The sequence below is a fragment of the Dromaius novaehollandiae genome, chromosome 16 (assembly GCF_036370855.1).
Source record: "Dromaius novaehollandiae isolate bDroNov1 chromosome 16, bDroNov1.hap1, whole genome shotgun sequence".
Taxonomy (NCBI): domain Eukaryota; kingdom Metazoa; phylum Chordata; class Aves; order Casuariiformes; family Dromaiidae; genus Dromaius; species Dromaius novaehollandiae.
The window spans coordinates 9188373-9204696 of NC_088113.1; the positions used below are offsets into that span (position 1 = coordinate 9188373).

At 43.6% G+C, this 16324-nt stretch overlaps 1 long non-coding RNA gene across 1 annotated transcript in view; it reads left to right on the top strand.

Annotated features, from left to right (window-relative positions):
• Nucleotides 1-3030: 3030 nt before the first annotated feature.
• Nucleotides 3031-16324, top strand: part of LOC135330101 (uncharacterized) — a 35078-nt gene continuing 21784 nt past the window's right edge. Inside the window, exons 1-2 of the long non-coding RNA XR_010391869.1 lie at nucleotides 3031-3204; nucleotides 14535-14744. This is a non-coding gene — a long non-coding RNA (uncharacterized LOC135330101). The remainder of the gene's footprint in view (nucleotides 3205-14534; nucleotides 14745-16324) is intronic.

The window sequence follows — 16324 nt, forward strand, 5'->3', positions numbered from 1 at the left end:
CAGAGTAAGGAGGGAAAGGGAAGAAGGACGAAAAAGCAAACTTTTTTTTTAATGTCTTTTTCTTTTTTTTTTCCTACTCCAGCCAGATGGAATTGGGGCAATTGTTCACTTGCAAATACTATGGAGATTAATGAGGTCCAGAGGCAGAGCCATGAGAAAATAGAAATGTAAAGGAGCAGAGTTTCCAAAAATACAGCTACCATGATACCACAGGGATGGATCAGCTTGAATGTTTCATCTCACAGCCTGACTGGGCAGGCTGCCTCACGTTCTTAGCTTATTAAAAATCTGAACCCTTTTTTCATCCTCCTAGGCCCACTGCTGTGCAAATGGAGCTCATGCTTTTACAGACCCACACTTCTCTACCCAAAAAGTCACGAGCCCTAACTCTGCCAAAGGTTTAAGAATACACTTACACTCATTAACATGTTTTAGGTTGTAATATTTGCATTTCTTTGGTGAGTTCATTTTGAATTAATTTATGTAGTACTAACAAAGTGTTTCCTCAATTTTATGAGAGAGGGAGGGAGCCCTGGGGGGCTGCGGTGATCAAACGGGAAACTCGGGCTCAGATCTGGGCCACCTGACTTTGGGCTCATAACTGAGACACTTAGTGAACCTAGTTGAATATACAAGGACCCTTAACTGATTCTACTGCTAATATGGGCACTTTGGGTAGACGCCTAAAATTGATTGGCATGTCTGAAACTCCAAAGATTGAAATTCTTCTTGTCTTCTTCTCCAAGGTCAAAAGAAAATTTGCACTTGATTGCAAATTGCAAACACCAAGACTGCACCCTCAAACTTTATTCCTGGCTGTGCTGGGAAGTGCGGAGATTGTTTAGCTATATGTCAGGTTTCAGCTTCCCAGGGCATCACAGGGGGATAAAAAGCTGTCTTGCAAATGACTTGTGTCACATTCTTGCTTGCAAAGTGCTTTCACAGCAGCAAGGAAGATGTGGAAAAGAAAACAGGACAATGATATACTGCTTAACGTCACCTTTCCAGAAAAGAGTTAGAAATCTTTAACCTGCCTACCTGCACTGCACAATACAGCCCTGATGCCAAATGTTAGGAGGCAATTGATGCCCACTTGAAGGTGCCACATTACTTAAGAGGCTATTATGTCAAGCCATTGGTACGAGAATATCTGTAGAAGAGCTATCCTGGTTGTGATATAAATCTGAAAGCCTGTCTCTCTCTGACACTCATGGTCAATATAGCTTCTTATTCTCAAAGTTGTGTGTGGAGAAGGAATGGGGAGGGAGGCTTAGATTTACTATCAAAATAAGAAGCTTTAAAACAACATCTAAAAGATACAAGGTATAAAAGAAATTTATTGTTTGCTCTGTCAGGCTCTATAAGAGCAGGAAATACTATTTAAAAATATTGCTTTAAACCATTAAATGTGGTCTGAACCTGGCTATATTAACATAGCATAGGGAGGAAAGCTCATGAGGCAGCTACTGAAAAATTTCAATACTCAATGCATGGGACAGTTAAATTTAAAACAGCTTAAGTGGCACTTGTGTTTTACCTGCTGCTGCTGCCACACGCAGATCTTGTCACTTTAAATCTTCATTTTGCAATTTTCTGTTCCGTAACTGTAGGGTATATAGTTGGATCCACAGAAGTATAATATTCTGACAGCTGTTTCCTTTGCTAGCAGTTTATTTAAGCACATTATTTGGCGCAATTTAGATCTCATTCAGAACTGCTTCAGAAACTTAAAAAGACTCATTTCTCCTCCTGCTTGTCTGTCTGTCTGATACCACTCCAGTCTTCAGAGCTTTCAGTTCACAATAATTTCAGCCATAGTTAATCAAACTCAAAGAGGAAAGGCATATGCTTTCAGGCTAGATTTAACCTTTAGATGGGTGCCAGGAAATCTTTGGACATAGAAAGAAATAAGACGAAAATGCTTCTGTTGAGAATAGCAAGAAGAGTGTATTGCTTTCATTTACAAGGGCTGCTCCAGAACTTGGATTTTGAGGAGCAAATTAGCTGATCTGAATGAAATATGATTTGTTTTTAAAATCATATAGGAAGTTCTTTGTCTTTATGCAATAGCCCCTGGAGCTCAGGTGTACGGTCTCAAAGCTGCAGCCATCCTCGGGTACCTGGCCCCTGCTGCAAGCTGGCAGCCGGGTTCCTCAGCACAGGGATCACAGAGGTCGTCTGGAGCAATACAATTTTATGGGAGCAGATGGAGAGGGAGATTATCTGCGAGCCTTTACAGAGGCTCGCGAGATGGCAGAGCTGCCCCTGGCCCCGCTGTGGCCTCTGCCTGAGTATCGGGAGGCAGAGGAGCGCCCAGCACCGGGTCTCGAGAGGATCCAGCACCGCGAGCAGGGGAAGGCAAAGCCGGTACCATAGGTATCATAGACAAACGTGGCTTTTGGTGGCTCTAGCTGGAGTTAGGGACAAACAAAAAGAAAGGCCAATCTGGACTCATGCCCGAGGTTTCCTGAGGCCTGAATAAACATCACGTCTCGTTTGCTTGTTGAGCCCCTTGGCTCTGCTGGAAGCCGACAGGCGCTTTTGCAGGCGGCAGGGTATGGGGAATCATTTTGATGAAGTCACTTTGCAAACTGGGCTGAAAGAGGCTGGGAGTGGTCCTTGGTCTTCATGTCACATTTTTTCCCCCCCTCTGCACTGGACAGACAGGGAAGACCGGGGCTGTGCCTTGGAATCAGAGTTTCCGACCTGATTTACCGAGCCCAGACGAAAGGCAGCAAGGCAGCGTTTCTGCCTCCTCGCGCTCGCCGCTGCGGATCCCCGCGCCCCAGCCGGCTGCCCCGCCTGCCCCGGTCCTCCTGCCCCAACCTGCGTGTGCCGCGGGAGGGGCTGACACTCGCGTTACTAATGTGGCTCAACAGCGAGAGATACCAATCTCCCAGAAGTAATTAAATTAACCAGATTTACGCAGGCATTCACCACATACTTTGGATTTTCAAGCGTGCTGCCAAGATCTCCGGCTGCCGGGAGCTGCAGGAGGGGCTGGCGGGGGGGCGGGAGGCTGGGGGCGGCTCTCGCAGGCGGGGAGCGGAGGAGGCGGCTCTGCCCGGCGAGCCCCGGCGGCGGCTGCCGCTTCCTGGCAGCTGGCGAAGGGAGCAGGCAGCCCCGAGCGGGCGGGTTTCGGCCCGGGCCCTGCCCGGCTGCAGATCTCTGGACCATCCCTCAACTGCAGACAGGTCTTCCCAGGTTAGAGCTCCTCCTGCCCTCCCAGCGCTATCCGGCCGCATCTGATGTGGGAACTCTTCCTGAGTTATAAACTAATTTGTAGCGGGCAGCAGTGTGTTTGCTGGTTAGAGCGGGGAGGGCGGGCAGTAGCTGCTGCATTTCCCGGGTAATGTAGGCATTTAAGCAGTCCCTGTTAGCTCAGCCCCGGCAGCCCGGCAGATTAAACCAGCTCATCTGCTGCTAATATCTGAACTAGCTCATTTTAAAGCCAGTCTAAGTAGACCTAATCTACAGTTCAGTCACAATACACTGTGTGTGCTCAATCATTTATTCAGTGCCACATCCTGAAATCCTCTTTGTAGTAATTTAATCAGACCCATTCACTGCAAAGAGACTAATTGCCTGGATGAGGTGTGTGGGATTTAGCCAATGCTTCAAGTATCTGGGCAAGTCACTTTAAAAGCCCGATGACTCAGTTTATCCATCTGTGTAATGGGGCATTCCCTTTGTCTCAGAGCTGTTGAAAGGCATAATAAAACCTAACAGAGACATTGGGCGGCAGGTATTCAGCGTCTCCCTGGGCTTGGTCATTAGGTCTCGATGAAGCCAACCTTGCTCATGAAAGGAGAGGCACAGACTTTCAAGAGTCCAGAGGGACTGCTCAGATGAGGAAGTGCTTTCAGCTGGAGAATTTGGTTTGTAAAGCGCTTTGATGCTCTTTGGAGAGAAGCAGCTATGACATGAAAATTCTTGCTCTTGCCTATTGTAATGAAATATAACCAAGTTTGTTTTAGTGGGTCTTACTTCAAAATGTCCATTTGTGTCTGAAGAAAGAGAATTGCCTTTGTCAGCTTTACTTGTGTGGTAACAAAAGTATTATGTTTGCAACAGAGCTGCAAAGGAGCATTCTTTTAATGTAGAGACATTCGGTCCCTTTCAACGACTGTTTCACCAGACTAGCCACACCAAGTGTGTGTCCCAGAGCCGATTTTTTGATGGAGATTTCTCCAACCTTGGAGAAAAGAGAAACTGAAGAATAAAGTTCAGGGGAATCAAGGCCAAAAAAAATCTCCTTACATGGCTTTGCTGTCACAAGAGGACAAATGCAAAGCAAGTGGGCAGCAGATGCTTGCCCTGGAGATGTGAGTTACTGCTCCAGGTTCTCCCACGAGCATGGGCAACTCTGGTCTAACTCTCTGTGCTTAAGTTTCTTCATCCTGTTTCTGTTTTGCCCACTTATACACGGCAAGCACTTCAGAGAAGGTCTGCTTTATCTTGCTTGTTATACATAACTTTCCATAATGACTGACCCAGTTAACCCTGGCCTTATTTGGAAGTGCTTTGTGCTAATGTAAATGATCTTCACCAAGCTCTTTGAAGATCAAATGGTTTCAAATGGCTGGAAGTTTCTGTGAAAACGAGTGGGCACTGGCTTGGTTCCTCCCCCAGAATTTTGGATATCACTGCATACCTTTGATTTTAGTGCATTTATGGGACAATGTTTCTATCTTCACAAATGCCAGGTATGAAACAAGGCCAGCTTTCACAGGAAAAAAATCTGCAATAGTCTAGCATAGCTAGCCAACAATACAGCTTAATAAATGACAAGGAAAATGCATCTACCTGGCACCTTTGTCCAGTCACTCAGTTCCCCACCTGTCAGTAGGGGTGTTCAGTTGACAAATGTCACTTTGCCATATCACTTTGAAACTTTACTGCTAGATAAGTGCCGCAGCAAAAAATTTAGCAGACAGCAAAGGAGAAAGTCCTGTGGGCCAATTCCAGTCTCACAGGAGGTGCTAGCCAGGTCTTTTCTTTTAATTCAGTTCCATGATGTGATCCACTTCACGTGTGTTGGCTTGCAAGATGTCACCAGGCGACCTCTTTATAGAAGGTTATGCGTATAAAGCTCTCCTTGTACTCCATCCCTCTGAAATTCTCAAAAAACTGGGGCCTTTGGGTGAAAGCTCAGGTTTGTCTTCTCTCCTCACCACTAGGTACAAAGACTGGTCTTTCTTAAAAATGATTCTTATCCTTGTGGAAGCTGATGAGAACCTAAATGGTTTTGAAAGAAATCCACAGACTTCTCATGCAGTCCTGCTCCAAGTGTTTTTCTTTACAGCCAAATACAACTTAAGCTTGGAAATCCTTGTGACTTTTATGTCTTCCTATTTTCTCTCTGAGTGTAGATTGTTTTTAAAGTCATTTTATTTTTGTTGTGACCTCAGAAGCCACCTTCTGATGTTGTGTGGGCCCAAAAGGATTCCCGAATCAGCAGTACAGGAATATAACTCTAGCGTTTCAGGACACAGGTTTTATACTAGGAGAGAGAAGAAAGCAGGTAACATTTTACATAGTTCACATCCACCTATCAACTATAGTGGGAAAAGTTCATTCTTTCAGCATCCAAACGAAGCGTGATTTAGCCTGACCCCACCTGCTGGTTTAGTCTCTTTCTCTATTGCACATCCACATACTGTCAAAGCAAGTGAGCATGCATATCCATCTTTATTTCCCCATAATTTTTTATAATCTTCCAGTCTCTTTGGTTCAGGGGTACTAGCATGTTAGCATGCAGTGACTTAATGACAAATGAGCTGCCTCTTCACCTAGGCTGTCTCCATATTGCCTGTGCTTCTGCTGTTGCTGGAACACAATTCAAATTCACATAGCAAATTGTTTATTTTATATTGCTTTATCAGGCACCATTTTGTATGGTCGGGATTAATTGGCTGCATAGGCAGAGCACTGGAGAGGAAAACAAATACTCAGCTTTTGAATAGAAAGGTGACTAGGAGAGAGACTGTGTGAGTTCACTGAGCGTTACTGTTACGAAACATCTGTGCTGTTTTGCAGTATTGTGCAGATAACCAGAAAGAAATGATTCTCCCAGAATGACAGGAGAGAATATACTAGGTATTTCTCGATCTCTCAGACCCAAGGCATATCTCAAGCACTGAAATATCTTTGGAGATTTCCCTTACTGACCATAATATCAAAGTTAAAAATAGATCAGAAAAATGGCTCTTTCCAAAATGAGGTTTATTTTGGGGGCTGAAAGAAAGCCATTGAAAAAATCTTAGGTTACTCTGTCAAGCCTGTGAATTACAAATAACAGACAGGCTGGCTCACAGAAATCCTTGCTTGCCAAAAGTTCACCATTATCTTATTTGCAATGTTTCTTGAAGGTGTCAAGCTTCAGTGAGCTTAGCAGACACCATTGTCTTTCTTGGACAGGGCAATGGCTTTCCTAAGAGACACCTCTACTCAAGATACAGCCAGAAACTAATTTATGCCCTATGTCTTCTTTGTCATAATTCATCTTTCCAGGAAGGCTTATGGATGGACACAATACTATGACTCTTTTCTTTTTAAAGGCAGGAGTAAGCACCATCCAGTGCTAAGGTCTTTTAGCTTCTCCAAGGCCAACAGTAAATCCATGCTTGTAACACTTAGGATCTTCCTCTGGGTGAATTTTTCCCTCTTCATCCTGAATGTAACAGGACTGAGAGAAGAAGAGAGTCTCTCCTATTCTCAAGTTGTCTGTTGGCAGTGCCCTGGTGCTGAGGGGATTTGTTCCTAATTTCAGAAGGAGCATGGCTAGACCTCTGCCCTGATTTCTGCAATATATGACTAAAACAAGCTCTAGACTTTGTTCATCGATGTTAGCATGAGAAGCCTGATGATGGGCAGCTGGGATCTGCAGATAAAGAGCAGATTTCAGCAGTACCTATTTTTTAACCTACTTTTATATTGTCCCTGAGTGTCTTTCAGGTGCACATCCTTCTACCAATCATTGAACAGAGTGGCTCCTGGTCACTGTACCTCTGATTTTCCTTAATCTGGCCTTCTTTCATCCAGACCTTGTGCTCTGGGATATGCCAATAGACCTGGCTTAAATATCCCCTCTGTTCTGCTGTATTATGGTCTCCTACAGGGATTGCTGATGCTAGCAATTTAAGAGTAGGACCCTCTACAAGAAAAGAATCTGCACTTAAAAAGGTGCTGTTAACAGCACTCAAAATATCCTCTGTTAATCAAAAGTATATTGCTAAAAATACTCCCAGTGCTTCTTGTGTTAATTCCAATAAAGAATAAACTTTCAGAGCAATGCGTAACTTGAGTGAGATTTCAGTAAAATATACACAAAGAAAAGAAAATCTATAACTTTTAAGTAATTTAATCAAAAGGGTACATTTACAACTTGTCAAGTGTACTTTGGGAATGTTGTTAAACTAATGAATTCTGAAGAATGACACCATTTAGGTTCAACATGATAATAAGCACAGAGACATCCCTTGTTGATCTCAATTTCTTCCCATTGGGAGCCTTATTAAGGCTGGTAGTGAGTCTTAGAAAGTTTTTGCTAGGAATGGGCTGTTAAGACCAAAGGATAATTATGCCATTAGAGGTAGAAAGAGGCAAAATATTGGTGATGAGCAAGAACGTTTTGAATGAGTTGGGAAATCTGTAGAAAGAAAAGTTCCTTTTGAATGGCAAATCAGAGGAATTCTAGGCATTAAAAAAAGTCTTTGTTTCATGTTTTGTTCAGCCAGTCTGATAAATAGAGAGATCATATAACTTTAGTGACGAGTCATGCAGTTCAGTGGAGAGCTCTTGAGCAGCGTCCTGCTGCGATCATGTCACAACCAACAGTGCATAGTTTGTTTGCACCATTTCCTTGCTGGAGAAATACTCAAAAATGAAGAAATCATTTACAAAATATGATCATGGTATGTTCATGTAAAATCTGTGAGTAGGAAAAAAAATGCGTTCTTCTGTAAGAGAAACTTTATAATGAATAATTCAGCTTGCTATACTAGTTACTGCAAGTCCTGCCCTAGTTAGCCAGGCTGCAGAGTGCTGAGTTAATGAAGGCTACTGCTCTGACAGGGGAAGGGAAAGAGTATGATTTCAGTAGACTTAAGAATATATATCTCTATATTTTTTAAACTTGGTTAAATGCAGTTATTAAAACTGAAAAAGCCCATCCTTATCATTAAGTGTATGAAGGTTCCCATTAAAATAATTCTTGTTCCTTATGGTTAAAGTTAAGCAAGTTCTTCAAATGATTTGCTAAATTCAGTGTTTCCTCCTTGGACTGGAAGTTACCTTTGCATATATACTGCCCAAACAGTCAAGAAATGATAAAGGACCCCCCCCCTGAAATTAGTACAAACTTGGCCTGAGTGTCTGCATAATACTCATCATAATAACAACCCTTTCGTCATCAAAGAGATTCTCACTGAAGCCTGGAAGGGTGTAATTTTCTCAGGGGCCATTGTGCGTGTGATCCACAGCACTGTCTCGTCAAATAATCTGGTGCTATGTTGCCACTGGGATGTGTCAAGTTACACAAAGAAAATTATGCTTTTTGTGTGTCCATAAAGTAAGAGTTCAGGGGGGGCTTTTAACATGGAAAGCTTTAAAAAAAAAGGGAAGAAATATCTTCTATCTCTAAATGTGCAGCTAAAGAAGAAAAAAATCCTCTTCCTTTCTCCTTAAATAACAATGATCACAAGCAGAAGGAGACTGTTGTAAAAAGAGCAGAAAAGAGAACTTAAATGCACAGCTCTGAAACAGACAGAGTAATTATGAGTTAGACATGACATAGGTGAAATGGCTTCTGCTTTTAAGGAAAACAAGACTGAGGAATGCTGTGGGATTTGTTCTCTTACCCAGCTGATCTCATCTTAGGTGTGCAAGGAGTGGCGCAGAAGGCATCACAGTCTGGCACTGCGACGCCAGCCCAGCAAACTGCCAAAGCTTGTGCTGATATTCCCTTCCTGGGCACACTAAATGGTCAAAAAAGGTTCGAGGGCTTTGCTGAATTTGAGGATTTTTACTATTTTAAGAAGTGTTTGTTTAGAGCTGGGTATTTTTAATACTGCTACTGATTTACAGCTAGGCAGAGGTTTGCGCCAGTATAATGTGCTCAAGCTGTACGCATGCTAATGTGGCCCTTACTACTGTCTCTCTCAAGCTATTCCACTTTTGGCTTTAATAGGAACAATATTCCATTTGTTGCTTTTATCTTCAGTTAGTTCTAAGCTCTTGGGTTAGGGAACTCCTTGTATTTCAGATGTGCTGCATGCTATAAACCTTTAGGTGATATTTCAGGAGTGTTCGGCTCCAGCCCCACTCTACTCTGCTGCAGTTGGTGGGAGTTTTACCATCAACTCGTTGGATGGGAGAACTAGGCCAACTCTTGGTGTTTTGGAAAATCTCCCCCATCAGTGCAAATAACTCTGGCAGTGCCCAAATATGCTTTGCTTTTGCCCCTGTTGAAGTTAACATGAGGCTTGCTGTTGTCTGCAACCAGAATTAAATGTCTGCGTTTTCAAAAGTCTCAGGTTCTGCTGTGGTTCTCAGTGCCTAGGAGGAGGTTCCTTATAGTAAAGTCTGTAACTTCAGTGTGTGTCAGCTCATCTTAATGTGCTGAGAAGCAGAGTTTGCTGCAGCCTGTGGTTTGAGAACCTGTCTCTTAAGGTCAAATCAGAGGTCACTTTTCCAACTGCTGGTTGAAAAATCACTACAGCTGGGCAAATATTGCAAAAAGCATTTATCTAAGAGAGGCCACGTGTTTGCTTCAGTGATACTTGCTTTCTGCAAACATTCACATAAGCAACCTTTTGTTTGCACAGTAAAACAAAGTATTGCAAAGACCATACGCTAGCTATGTTCACTTGTCTGTTTTGAAAGGTTCTTCAAAGGTCTGGATTGTGAAGTTTACATATGGACTTAAAAAATAAAAAATATTTGATTATCATGAAATGTCCTTGATTGTCAGAAATGGAAAAGAAAATCTCCGGGTACTGCATGATTTCTGATAGGATCACGACAGCTGATAACTAGATTTAATATCTTTATGCTTGTTGATCTTTGTAAAATGGAGATAATGCTTCCTTAATGCAAAAGGGCTGAATACAAAGATAAAACCATTTAAAACTGTAAGGTTCTCACCTACTGAACTGGTGAAGGCTATGTAATAGGTAGGCAGATTAAAATGTTGATCAGTAAATTGACACATTAGACTATTTGTGGCTAAGTTGTTCATAAAGTAAAAGGGATAAATTTTGAAAGAAATTAGGTTTGCCACTGGTAGACTGCAATACTAAAGTCCAGAATAATGCAAAAATTTTCTCTGTCACAATCACAGCTTCTTCCTACCCCCAAGAATCTGTATTCCCCTGTATGTGTGGGGGATTTTTCTGCTTTCACATCACATCCTATTCTTAATCACCATTCTGCAGAAAGTAAACAATTCCTCGTGTCCTTTCCCCCCTCTTGATTTTTTGAGCCATTCTTGGATTTTCTACAATTTGCGTTGCACAGAGATGCTTGTCAGTTCACCTATGCATTTTTAGTGCTGTCCCCTCCAGTATGGTCTCCTTCCTCCTCACTCACAGTTGTGTGTCCTCCGACAACATGCACACTTCGTTTCACGTGCCCCTGCCCACCCTGTGGTGGATCACTGATGCATGAACAAGCCCCCCTGCTCCCTGCAGTACTCCACTTCTCACCTCTCACCGTCACCCCATCTGTATCCATTTATCATCGCTTTCCAACTTGTCTAACCTCAGTTACCGAGTCATTTTTTTTTGTAGCCAATTGAGAATTTCACTATCAATGCCAGACTTATTAACCCTAAGTCTTTTATGCAGTATTGTATGAAAAAAAAGAAGCCTTGTGGAAGTCCAAGTCAATTATGTCTGCTGCTTCAGCCTTGTCAGCTCTCATCGTCACCTCCGCTCCAAGGAGTTAATCATATTTGCTGAGGATGACCTAGTCTTCGTAAATGGATTCTGCTGGCTGCCCTTGCATAGCTTGCCATCGCAAGAGCCCGTCTGTGTTGCATCCATAATCTTTCCCAATGTTAGGGAATAGAGCATAATATTTCCCCAATTTTGTCACTCCTCCAGCCAAATGCCCCCTTATACCATTATTTTTGTCACCAATGGGAAGCTGAGGATGACTTTCCCCATGAAAGACCTGAAGGCCTCAGACAAGATGACACTCCCTATAGTAGGCACAAACACACAGTGAGAGGCGATGGCTGAAGAACTGCTTAACTCCACATGGAAAAAGTGGAGAGAATTTGCGGGCACCTAACGTGAGCACAAAGTGGCTCACCTGAGGCCTCACCCCCGATCAGCAGCCGATCAGGGAGCAGAACCCAACTATTCTGATGTCCTTAGGCCTTGCTATGTCTCTGACTATTTTCATCTGGGACCCCCCCCCCCCCCCCCCCCAGCAGTCTCTTTGCAATGGTGTCCTCCTGTACACGAGAAAAAGGCGCATAGCAACATGTACATTGTTCGGGTGTTTCTGTTAACAAAGGCTAATCACGCAGCCGATCGGAAAAGCAAAACTGACACGTGTGATGAATGTACAGTGGGGCAGAGGGTGATCACATGTAATGAAATATGTCAATTCAAGTCATAATAAAAACAATGAACTGAAGACCTGATGGGGAGGGTGGAATCCATCTCCGCTAGCATTAGCTGTCCGTGCTAGTTGTTTAGGCTGTGCCTCCAGCCAACAGAAGGAGTCACCTATCACATCTCCCTTGAGGATGACTCACACGCCCATCTCAGACACCAGACTTAGGGTGAACTATCCTCCAAAGGAGGCTGTCTTTCTCTTTTGATGAAAGAAGAAGCCATGGTGGCTGACTTTTGGATTTCTACTGTTAGGAGATGGTAGAGATGGTTTTCTAATTATGAATCAGTTTGGTTTTGATGTAGTTAAATGCCCCTTCGGCTTTCTAAAAATAGCTACAAATATCCCTTTTCATATCTACCCCCTAATACCATGCAGGGCATGATCTGATCTCCAAGGCTCCTGAAGAGAAGGAGTAAACAGCATCGCCTTTGAATTACTGTACTAGCATCAGGGAATCTGCTATACTGAGTCTTGCATTTTTATTCCCAGTTTCTCCATAGTCCCAGACTGTGGACTGTGGACTGTGGACGAACACTCAGGGAACAGGGAACCCCGGTACCTCTAGTCACCTACAGACCCTACTGTCAGTCTTTGCCCCTGCTCTTAGAATTAGTGTCTCTCAAGTAGAGTAACAGGGTACCTGTAGGTTGGGGTATCAGATTGAAAAGGTCTGAGGTTACACACCATGTAAATAAACAGTATCTAGAGGTTATTTTTTAGACTACAGAACTGCCATCAAACCTAGTTTACCAAACAGCAGTAACATCAGTTTGAAAAGTTTTGCACATCACTGTAACTCAGGGTATCAGATCCAGATAAGAAGTACTCTAATTGTATTGAAAGGGGCATTGATGCATCTGGACCCATGTTAGCTAAGAACCTGAGACTGCAACAAATCTTCCCTGGGTAGGCGAAATCTGGGTTTCATGGGCTTTGCTATGTCTATTTATACAAATTAGGAGTTTTTGTGTGAAAAAAGTTAGTGTTAGTTTTGGTATATATCCAAACACAACCTCTCTCACCACCCCTGTCCCCAGGAACTGACTTCTAAATAAAACTTTTTAATTTTTTTTCTTTTTTTTCCCCCATCTCTCCATCTGTATGTAGTTAAATGTAGAAGCCACAAGAAGCCTGTGTTGCCTTCCTTGTGTTTTCGCAGCAGACTGTTATTGTAAGGGAAGCTTCCATGAAGTGGCAGAGACCACGCACTGCATTAGCATCTGAGCAGGCAGTGTAAAAAATCAGATCTGATTCTGCCTGTGGAAGATAAATGAGCCAGAGTCCCCAATGCCCAAGATCTGGTCATCTCTTTATGAGTTCTGAAGTACCTATTAGCAGCTTTGATGAGTGCTAGGGGAGATGAAGTCTACCTTGAACAATGTTAGAAAGCTGAATCAAATCATTTGAAATCTCCCAGAGGGAGAAACAGCCTGAACTGGTTATAGACACTGTATCCTTTTCCTCTATTGCCTATAAGGTTTATATGAACAGTCTGAGGGTGGAGAAAAAGTAAGCTTTTTTTCAGCAAAATCTTCCCAGAATTTAGTCATATCTATAATAGCTACTTCTCCAGCAATTTTATGTATGTAGTTAGTCAGTTTTGCTGAAGCTTTTATCTCCACTCTGTGTCTTCACTTTTCTTTTACAAAGAGATGCCACCTGCTAAGATGAAGCAAGCAAAAATGAACTTTCCATTGCATGTGCTCCTTGGTCCTGCCAAGGCCAGTTCAAGGTGGGCCCTGAAGACATGTTTAGGGGCAGCAATATGTATTTCCAAAGCACTGCACAATCAGGGAATGCATTATTTTCTGCCACTCTGCCTTCTTGGAATAGTTTGTAGGTTGCCAAGCACAGAAGAGTATGGCCATGCAGTTAAACGTGGCTGAACTACTGTGATTTAGCAACTCACCATGTGGCAGTGGAACTGCAGTAACCGCTTTATATTTGTTTTTAGCAAAGCTGAATAGCTGAAATTACCTTCAAGCTGTCATCTGGGTGCCTGTACACTTGTTGGAAGTGACTGTGTCTTCATTGATTATGGACCCTAGAGTCCTATTTGCTTAACTGTGCCCCAAATTTGACCGTGTTAGGCAGTTTAGCTTTAGAATTGGACCCCAATGCTCCTGAAGTTTGTCAGGGTTAGCTATTTATGTTCAGGATTAGAAATTTTTACCACAGTTCCCAAACATTTTTGCTAGGTGTTAATCGGTGATGGCGGCTGCAGCAGGGAAGAGCAGCTGATCTGGAAGCGGGGACAGTCACTCCTGACTCTGCCTTGGGTTGCATATCGTCATGATGTGGCCGACACATGTGGTGTACAATGCTTAGGGACGTTGCTTTAGACAGCCTGTCTCTCTCCTCCACAGCTGAGCTTGGGCCAGAGCACGCTTGACCGTGTATGGGCAGTAAGAGGTTCTCCCGGGCTACAGCGCAGAGATCGTGCAGGAGAAAGGAAGAGCTACTGCCTCCTTTTTCTGGTGGAGAAATGGGGTCACAGTGGTCCTATGACTCGGCCATCATTGAGGAAGCCTGTGAAACAGCCGCTATATTATAATCCCAGAGACTAAATTCAGAGGAAAGGGATCCTAGGTTTCAAAACGTCTTCTTTCCCCAAGTAGACGTGCCACACTGAGCTGCTACCCCCATGCTTAGGCAGATAGCCCAAAACGAGTGAGCTGGGAGGAGCTAAAGTGTTTGCAGTTGCTGAACATGTGGGACACCGTGATACCCATGGCCTAACTCTCTGTTTGCCCCAGGGAGCTCCAAATCCAGCCTATTGCCTAGCAGATAATAAACCTCTCATCCCTCAGTGCCACATCTCGCATAGCTACTCGGGGCCTTGTTAAAAACCTTGGTCTGGGGGGAGGAACTCAGATCCAGCTGAACACAGTTCATTTTCTTTTCAGTGCAATCTGTGGATGCTCTGAAGTGGATTTTGATGCCAGACATCTGTGCTGCTCGCGTGCACCCAGGAAACGCTCCGTACACCACGGCAGAACTCAGAGGGGGATTATGCATGCCTGATGCTGATGACTGGTAGCAACTCCTGAAGCCTTGAACGCTGCATAGCATCAGAGGCTGACACTGTCAGTGCTTTCTTCACTGCAGGGAGCTCTGTAAGTAATGTTCAGCCTAATTTAGAAGAAAAATGAGTTGGATTTGCAGCAAGAGTGACTTTTCTATAGGAGCAAATGAAGTGGTGCTCCAGGCAGCAGTGGGAAGATCTCCTCTGGGGCTGTGTGTGGTGACTGTGGGTACTGGGAAAAAAACTGTTGAACTTAATGGGCAGTCACAGATTTGGTGATGGCAATGCAATGCAGCAGACCACTGGCCTGCAGATCAGATGCTGCTTTATGCCTCTGTAGTCAAGACTGCATCTGGGGAGTTTTTTTTTTTTTTTTTTTTTTTTTTTTTTTTTTTTTGCTAGGTGCAGTATAGTCCTTTGTGTAAAAGCTATGAAGTTAAATCCCTTGGAGTGTCTTTGGGTTTCCTCCATTGCTCAATGTCTATATAACAGGTGCTTGCTTGTGCTCTCCCTCTGGGCCAGTGTGGGATGTGTGACAAGTAAGTGCTGATATTGTAATACTGCTTCAGTGTGCGTCTCTCTTGGTTTAAAGCAAGAGAGTGATCCAATGCAAAAAGATTTCAGCATCAGAAGACAGCAGCTTTGTCCTCTGTCCTTCTTCCCGAATTGCATGGAGTAACTGGCCACACTGAGTTGAACTTTAAGCCCAGACCAAGTATTTCAAGGATATAAATTGATTGGCTTTGAAGGATCCTTACAGTGCTGCTTCCACTGTGGGAACACAAGAACCTCAGAAGCACAAGGGGAATCCAGAAAAGCTTAGTTAAGCCCCAATGATTACTGAAGGAAACCAGTAAAACTAAAAGGGGAAACAAATCCCAGCATAAACCTACCCACCTGCTCCCACCTGACAAGGTTGCTTTGTAGGCTGTGGTTTTTGATGACCACAATTTGCAAAGATCCTGTCCTGCCCCCACCCCTCACACCACAGACGAGTGCAGCGGGGCTCTGAGGAGGAGGCTTTGCTATCTTTTGCCGGGTCGAGAGACTGTTCAACAGGAAATGAATTTTCTGCCTAGGGGTTAGCTAGGGAGCAGAAGTGATCCCATCATTTCCCATAATTAGGCCAATGCAAAACAAAGCACCCAAACATACAAAAACATTTCAAATCCTGGTCCTTTCATGGCACCTGCTGACTATACAGGATGTCACTCTGATGTCTCAGCTCTTCAGTTCCTTGAATGTGGCTTCTTGGACCACTAAGGTCGTGCCATATAGCTATTCCTGAAATTCAGAACAAGGATGTAGCAACAGAGAGCAGCTATAACTCCGTATTGCTTTAAAAGTGAATACAGACCGATGGGAGCCTGCTACGCAAGCAGACACTAGTAGATCTCATGTGGCTGGAGAAGTGTGACCTCTCATCCAGTGTGTATTGTTAGTTAGCAATATAGTAATCGAGGGCCGTTGTACTCACCCCAGGAACAGATGGTCTTATCAAGATAAAAAGCAATTGGAGGCGATAAATTGTGCTTGGTGTTACCTGCCCTCAGTGTTGTCCTGCCCACTGCTCAGCACACACCACAGACTGAAGGCTCACTTGTCCTCTGTGGCAGCTGTATAGCTTGCTGCATGGTTCTGTTATTTTTCTTTCTCTGTATGTGACTGAAG